Source organism: Rosa rugosa, chromosome 7 (assembly GCF_958449725.1).
Source record: "Rosa rugosa chromosome 7, drRosRugo1.1, whole genome shotgun sequence".
Lineage (NCBI taxonomy): Eukaryota > Viridiplantae > Streptophyta > Magnoliopsida > Rosales > Rosaceae > Rosa > Rosa rugosa.
The window spans coordinates 40,210,564-40,219,260 of record NC_084826.1 but is presented as its reverse complement, the minus strand read 5'-3'; the positions used below and the strand labels follow the sequence as shown (position 1 = coordinate 40,219,260).

Sequence of the window (8,697 nt, the reverse complement as noted above, 5' to 3'; positions counted from 1 at the left end):
TCTAGCAACCGAACAACATATTTTCGCAAGCGGAATTTAAAGTGAGCTAAAAGATTTGGGCTTACAATAGGAGCCCAATTTGGAAAAATAACAAATCACGAAGTAAAAAAAAGTATGAGAGACGCGCCCCAGGGTTACGGGTCTCTCGAAATTTTGTAAATGAGCGAATAGAAAACAAATAAACAAATAAATTAGTAATAAAATAAATAACTACGTTACTTCAAAATCCGATAAGGGACCAAAACCTTCCTTTTGATAAAACTAAAGAGAAATGCGTCAAGCCGGGCCATGTGCCTCCCCTGTAAGCTTCCCGACCACATGCTCGAAACCTGCACACTATAGTAGGGGTGAGCTTTCGTCCTCGCATGCCCAATAGGGGCCGACCCAACCATGCTAGGTTTGAAAAATAATATACTTGAAAATATTTACTACATAATATTGTGCACGTTTATCGAAAAATGCTTTAAGAAAAGAGGCAACCACAAACATTTGTTTTCTTTCATAAAACATATGCAGTATGCTTCACACAAATTGGAGATCCGAGATACTTACCTGCCGGCCAATATAAATCAAATCGGTGACCGACCTGGTTCGTCCTGAATTCGAGAACCGGCCAACTACTCTATAGTACTTCCGACTACGAGTAGCGAAAATGTCCATTTCCTTGCTCTGAGTCTCCTATGACTGGTTCACTGTCTATACTTATCTTTCCTCGACAAACATAGGAGCACAGCCCCCTCCGGAGGTTCACGGTTATCGACACCGTGGGATCCCTAGGAATCAACGCGTCTAGGTCCCATTCACTTTCAGGTCACAAGTACACACATACAAGGGTACAGTATCTCAACATGTAAGTCTAGCCTCGGTTTTCACAATTAGCAATTATCAGTTCTGAAAACACATGTATCACGAGGCATCGACTAATGAACAACCAAAAACGTTCTTACAGGCAACATACTATCTTAGTATAGCAGTCCACATATAATGAAAAGCCTCTAACAAGGAAGGGATAACTCAACCCACCTGGAAATGCCGGCATATTCCACACTCTGGTGCTTTCCGCTTAAGCTTCCTTACCGATCGTGTTTCCTAAACCATTACTTAGTTTGTAAGTAATTATCCAGGTAAACATCATGATCAACTTTAAGTATTCATTTTTATTTCAATGAGGCCATTAATTACTTCTTTTAACCTTTACCAATTTGGGAAACAAACTTCTTTCTTAAAAAGGAAAAACGTCCTTATCGCTCCGCTAAACTATCGCCATTCCGAGCGACCAAAGTCGAGTCGATCCTCACGTTTTAAGAGGTCGGTCACCCTGGTCAACTCTCATAGTTGACTTTTGACCTTTGACTTTGACTTCTGACTTTTGACCAAGTATTCCATTATTTACCATTATTTCTTATTTATCAAAAATAAATAAGTAAATAATTATAAATAAAGTTTTACTCTTACATTTACCCATTTACTCTTCCTTTTTCACATTTTCACTTTTACTTTTACCCTTTACCTCCTTTTTACCGAATTTACCTTTACTTTCACCTTCTTCTCTTTTTATAACTTTACCAAGGTAAAACTCATTTAATCCAACTTCATTTTCTTTATTTTCTTTCAAAAATAAAGCCACTTCTTTTCTTCTTCCTTTTCTTTTTCTTTTGGCCAAAATAACACAACAACGATCACTAAATCTTCAACACCAAAATTCCAACACTTTGAAAATTAGGTTAATAAAGTCCTACTAATTAAACCATCTCCAAATCTCTAGTTTTCACAATTTTCCACCAACCAAATAATTCAACCAAAATTAAAATCAACCAAATAAATTCCAAAAATTCTAGGGTTTGTCCAAAACCCATTTCTTACCCTTTCTTCTTCAAAACTCACGGCCTAAGCTTCCTCCTTCACCTTCTTCACCTACAAATCCGTCCAACATCAATACCACAACCAAAAACTCGAAAACAAGGTTGCATGGATAGATCCTTACCACAAATCCTTGCCAAACCCATAGCCTAGCCTCTTGGTTTAGAGAGAGAGAGCTGAAGTGAAAAATGAGAGGGTTGAGGCTAGGGTTTGGAGAAGTGTTCCTTAAATACTTCTCCCCAATTTTTATTGTGAAAAGTCTAAGTTGCCATCCTTTTGGGCCAAATGGGCTTGGGCTGCTCTATTTTATTTTTCTCTTAATTTTCCTTAAGCCCACTCCGAAAATACATCTTCAAACATCCTTATTTCTCCGACACTTTACCGAATCATTTGGGAAAATTTTCCGGGCTTGTCCTAAGCCTCGATACTTTAAAAATAGTTCCCTAGACCCAAATTATATTTTCTCTAATTTCTTAATCCTTTTAATGGCCTCAAAATCTTAATCTAATCTCGAATACATAATTTCATACGTTATGCGACAAATTAAAATAACAAGAAAAAGTACAGGGGTCTACAGAGCTCGTAACTTTTCTTTTATTCATTTTTCGTCGGAAATTTCCTAGATCAATTCTTGACTTCGTCTTAGGCCCAAATGAAAGAACATTGGCCCAAACTTAAATTGTCGGCCCAATAGGTGGTCTCGACACCAAAACAATTTCCAAAATCGATTTCTTCACTTAAATCACCTTGCGAAAATCTTATTGGTGAAAAATTACATTCTAAAAAGGGAAAATTTCGCAAACAGTACACCAAGTAAAGGCCACTAATAATTCTTATACATAAAGTTCCAAACCAAACATTTCGGTACACGAAATCTGAAACTCGACCCACTATCAGTACACGACGTCAATTTTTGACACCAAAATGTCCATTATGCCCTCAGTTCTTTTTTTTTTTTAATAAAACTTTTTTTCTGTTATTTTTTTTTCCTTCGTTTTTTCTGTTATTTTTTTTCTTCCTTCGTTTTTATCTCTTTCTTTCTTTTCACATGACTAAATATTGGCTGAGTTACAAATCTAAGCTGTAGGACCATAAATCTCACCAATTGGAGGGCAAGGGCGGCGTTGGAAGCGAGGGAGTGAGCCCGGAAGAAGGAAGAAGAAAGAGATAAAAACGAAGGAAAAAAAATAACAGAAAAAAAAATTTATTAAAAAAAAAAAGAACTGAGGGCGTAATGGACATTTTGGTGTCAAAAATTGACGTCGTGTACTGATAGTGGGTCGAGTTTCAGATTTCGTGTACCGAAATGTTTGGTTTGGAACTTTATGTATAAGAATTATTAGTGGCCTTTACTTGGTGTACTGTTTGCGAAATTTTCCCTTCTAAAAATTAAACAAAATTTTCGGGGGCCCACACTCTACCCCCGTTAAAATATATTTCGTCCTCGAAATTTGCCCAATGCATGAATAAGAGAGGTTACTTCTTTTCACCTCGGGCTCGAGTATGCACAATGCATGAGTGAGAGAGGTTACTTCTTTTCACCTCAGACTCGAGTATGCACAAGACATGGTTTTACCTTCCTCTGATACTTTTTGAACCTTTACCATTCACATGGTACATCTTACTCCACTTATGGGGACGACCTCATCAAACTCTATAACCATTTGTTTTTCGCAAATTGCACTTTTCCTCTATCACATTGTGTGTGTATGTGCAAACATTTTATTTCATAGTCTCACCCAACTCCTCTGAGCTCCATACTATGGGCTATGGAATTATCGTTTCAGCGTTTCTGAGAAGTGCAATGAACCTTAAAACAAATCGGGGACGAACACTTAGTCACCCACTAGCCTCAATAACAACATACTGCAAAGCAGTGGTAAATCCATGACACGCTCAAAGTAGCACGCAATTTAACCCTGTTGTCAAATGTAGTATAAAGAAAGTAGGGATCGTTCTATCCGGGGAATGAGGGTACACCTGTAATTGTGTAAACAAATAAAGAATTAAAATAATAAAGTATTATTTACAAAAAGAATAGAAAGGAAAGAAAATATATACAAGTGAACACAAATAAGGGGGGGGGGGGTTTATGATTATAGAATCGGATTTAAAATAAAATAAAATAAAGAGAATGTAAAAACACATTTACAAGGGTGGAACGTAAGGAACAAAGATCAAAACTACATCTATATGCAAGAAATCCGGTTACAATTCTAATAGTTGGTTATCTATGAGACGAGAATATATCAACCAAGAAACAAAGATCAAAGCAACCAATGTCCCTTATTTTACTTCCCTTTACACAATTGATCAAGCAAAGCACCTAACCAATATATTTTGAAAACAGGTTTCACACAATCAAAGCAACCATGCAAACTCAAGTTTCAAATCATTAAGAGCAAGTGAAAGTTTAGTCAATAATTGTATTAATCCTAGTACACAAAGCATGTCTATTCAATAACACAAACCAATTGATTTCGACTTTTGTCCAAAGCCTTTACTACTTCTTCGAATTAGGGTCACAAAGCATGAACCTAATTACTAGCTCCAATTATATGCAATCATTCTAAGTTGCGCACCAAAGAACAAAAACATATAAAAGTTTTCCATAAAACAAAATCAATTGATCAATCTCACATAAGCAACATATAAATCAACATATAGAAATCACAACTTTATTTCAAAACATATAAACGGGCTTTAAACTTTGCCCTTAACATTATTTGTTAACTAGAATTCATAGTCTTACAAAATCAAACAAAGAAAACAAGAGAAAGGATATAATACACCTTGAAAGATGAATGATAAAGCCTTGAGACGAAGAACTTGAAGATCCTTGAAAGCAAGCAATCTTCTAGGGACGACACAAGGGTGGATGACGGCTAGGAAATTGATGTATTGCATGGCTTCTTCTTCTTCTCCTCTTTCCTTGAAAATGCAGAACTAGAAGACTAGAGAATAAAAAGGAAAATGGAGAGGAAATGGAGAGACAAAGAAGATGAAATGGATGAAGGAAGAGATATTTATTTTTCTCACAAAATATGGTATTTATAGAAATACATTGTAGTGTGAATGCAATGGTAAGAAGTCCATTATAATGGCTTCAATGATCATAGCTGCAACTCCACATGGTTGCTGCAATTATGAGAGCTGCCATGCTTGTTGCTTAGCTGCCATGCTTGTTGCTTCCCCATATACTTTATTCCACACAAGTCTTCATACCTATATTTACACACTCAAGTACTTATCTATACACTCAAGTACCTATTACAAGATATAGATATTTATACTATAATATATTTATACTATAACAGTCTAAATGTTCTGTCAAAATGGTACTCAAGTTTGAAAACAAACTAAGATAGATGATGAAGAAACAAAATTGAGTTAGAACTCATTTGACACAAAACAGATTTCCGGCAGACTTGACCTCAGTGCACTAAAATGATCATAACTTCTTCTAGAAAATAGATATCGATGAGCTGTAAAAAGTTCTGGAAACTAGACATCCGTAGCTTTCCAACCATATATAATTTTCTGAGCAAAACCGTTGAAGTTGACTGATCTGCACTGGCAGTTTTCCGAATCTGTAATAGATTTGATTTTTAAAGAACAATTTGTGTCCAATTTGGTAATGATCTTCTTGAGACTTCTAGATGCTTCCACATGTCTTCCACATCTTGTTTGAAGTAGAAACATCAAGAACCTTCAAGAATCTTCATTTCTTTCCATTTTCTTGCTTCCTACAACTCATTTTCTTCGTTTGTAGCTCAAATGTACCTAAAGACATTAAACTAAGTTAAAATGATTAAGTTAAAGGAAATAACATAGCAAAATGTGAGTAGAAAAACACATAAAACGTCGCATAAAATGCTCCTATCAATTTCCCCCACACTTAGCTTTTGCTAGTCCCTTAGTAAAATCAAAAACTAACAAACCAAAAAGACTAAGACACAAAACAAAGAAACCAACGAAAAATTGACTAAGTATGGAAACAAAAACACAAAGAAGAAAAACGTCACACATAAAAGACTAAAACAAAAACTAAATTCAAAGACAAAGACCAAGATGTTGACATCACAAAGACCTCTATTGCCCTTTAACATATTGTCTCAGAAATCTCATACTTTCAAGTCACCAAGATTAGCACTTAACCAAGAATCACATCATCAAGATATTCAAGAGCTAATTACAAAATATAATCCACATATAAGCATGTAAGACTTGGGAGTAAACAATGGTGGTGAGTGGAGCTCAACATATTTCAAACAAGTCATGATTCAAACCTCACATGGATATATCACTCTTTCTTCTCTCAGATTCAAGGCTCATGCTTAAAAGCTTATAATCACTCAATTATATGTGAGAGAAAATATTTTGAGGCAATCAAATAGCTCACATATATAAGAAATGAAAAGCACTTTGTGAATATAATTTTCAAGATCTCATGAAAGATATCAACTACTTGCACAAATGGACCCAAGCCATAGGTTCAACTTTTAAAACTCATCTCCACAGATCAAAGGCTGTCCCATTTTAAGGATCAAAAAGGTCTTTATAAAGGGTTGTAATGGGGCCAAGGCTTAAGGTTTAAAGAAACAAAGGGATAGGAAAATCACAAAGTATCCTAAAAACCTAGTAGAGCACTTATTAATGTAGAGAGACTAAATGTCGAATCCACCATGCAAACATGACGCCATGTATCCTCCAAAGCTTTATAAAAGGGCCAAGTGGCATCATATTGTGCCTATGCTTCATTCTAACCTTCTCTTGAACAAGTGTGAATTGGACAAAGACCAAATTTCTCAATAATGGGCCTTCACTTAAAATAAACTCCAAATCCACTAAGTATAGGGGACTAAAATCCATAAACATAAACAATAACACAACTTTTTTTTTATTTTTTTTTATTTTGCCGTAATATTCTTTTCTTTTCTGATTTTTCCGATTTTTTTTTTTCGGTAAATACATACAAACATTACATATGGACAAGTCTACCCCCACACTTGAACTCCTTCATGTCTTCAAAAGTCTTCCTTGACGCCAAAACTCCAAGTAAAGTCTCAAAAATATGCTCCACTAAGTCTTTAGAACAAAGGGTAAAGATATAACTATACTAAGGTTAAGGGTTAAGGAATTTTGAGGGTGATGAAATAAAAAGGCTCAAAGTAGGCTCAAAATGGTTAAACTAGGGGAGTCCCATGACAGGCACAAATAGGGAAACAGACTATATTTGGCTATGGTGGTAAAAATCCTAAGTGCCTTTAATCCTTTCCGAAATCAGGGACATGTATTGATAAAAGTTTCAACAAGCATAAAAGTGAATTCTAGCATTCTCTAGTCCATCAAACTTAATCTATGGCATGTAATCAATCAAGATGAAAGAATAATGAGATCAACAAAATCATCGCCAAGAAAATAAGAGTATAATTCATTTTTTTCATTAATCACTCAACAAAGAAAGGGCACATGGCTCAAATTCTCACAAGGGTTATTATGAATCATAACTTATCATCCACATGTTCATATTCTGTACCAAAGTTACGCATGCACCATATCTACTACACATTCATATGCTTTTCATTAATCATAATTAACCAAAGAATATCATAAAATATTATCCCAATCTTGTGATCCTCTTTTAGCCTTAATTTCAGAGATATAAGCTCATCCTAGACAGTTAAAAGGGCATCCTAAGACTCAAAACAAAACAAAAACAAGAACAACACATAAAGTGACGCAACATACAAGAAAAAAAACGTTTTGGACTTGGGGATATTTCTCTTCTCCTTTCGGTAACTCCTTTAGAACATGACCAGGTGAAGAGAGGAACGATTTTGGCGGAGCTCAGCTCACTTGATTGACAGGGGACGAGACCCTTTGTCAGCACTTCTCATATCCAAACTAGACCTTAGACATCACATCCCATTGGATGCGCCTACGATGAAGAAGATATTTACCCAAAATTCATTTTGACTCTAATAATAAACAAAAACCAAAACATGAATCCAAAACCTAAAAAAAAATTAACGAAATTTTTTTTATTTTTTATTTTTTATTTTCTTTTTAATTTTCTGATTTTTCCGATTTTTTATTTTGTTTTCTTTTTATGACAAAAACTAACTACAAGCATTAATCCTTCCCCCCACACTTAAATCATACATTGTCCTCAATGTTAAACAAGTTAGAGCATGCAATGAACAATTATCATGTGAATGGAATGATTAACTCAAGAAAACCTAAAAACAAAAACTAAAAACGCAAATAACATAGATACAATCAGAAAATAGTAATAGAGGAGATAGAGTTTAAGAGAGCAAATCTGTGTTGATGGCTCCTCCACAGCTACGGTTGAAATGGGTTGTCTCCCATGCAGCGCTTAATGTTTAAAGTCTTTCAGCCTAGACTTGTACCTCCATTTACTCCTTTGGAGGAGCGGTATGCGGGCGAGTGGCAGCCTTCTTGCTGGTTTCAGCCTCCGGAGGAGGGTTCTCATGGAGTGACGCAGCAGCGTCCTTGTGAGGAAACCCAGGAGGATAACTTTGCATGTTTTGGACTTCCTGAGTAAGCTTGTTTATTGCAGTGTGACAGCGGATCAAAGAGAAATTCATCTCAGAGATGTAATCGATCATGCATGTGACTCGCCAATCTGTCACCATAATATCATTGCGTAGAGAGGAACGCAGAGCATCAATCGATTCAGACAAGCTTTCCAGGGTGGCCACAGGCCGAGGAGCATGAGCAGCTGGGGAGGAAGAGGACTCTCTGGGATGCAGTCTGGGAGAGCGACGAGGCAGAGGAGTACGAGCAGCTGGGGAGGAATAGGACTCGCCG

General features: G+C 36.0%; 1 long non-coding RNA gene across 1 annotated transcript in view; it reads right to left on the bottom strand.

Annotated features, from left to right (window-relative positions):
• Window positions 1-4,522: 4,522 nt before the first annotated feature.
• LOC133723446 (uncharacterized) overlaps window positions 4,523-8,697 on the bottom strand; it is a 34,467-nt gene continuing 30,292 nt past the window's right edge. The window contains exon 2 of the long non-coding RNA XR_009853042.1: window positions 4,523-5,127. This is a non-coding gene — a long non-coding RNA (uncharacterized LOC133723446). The remainder of the gene's footprint in view (window positions 5,128-8,697) is intronic.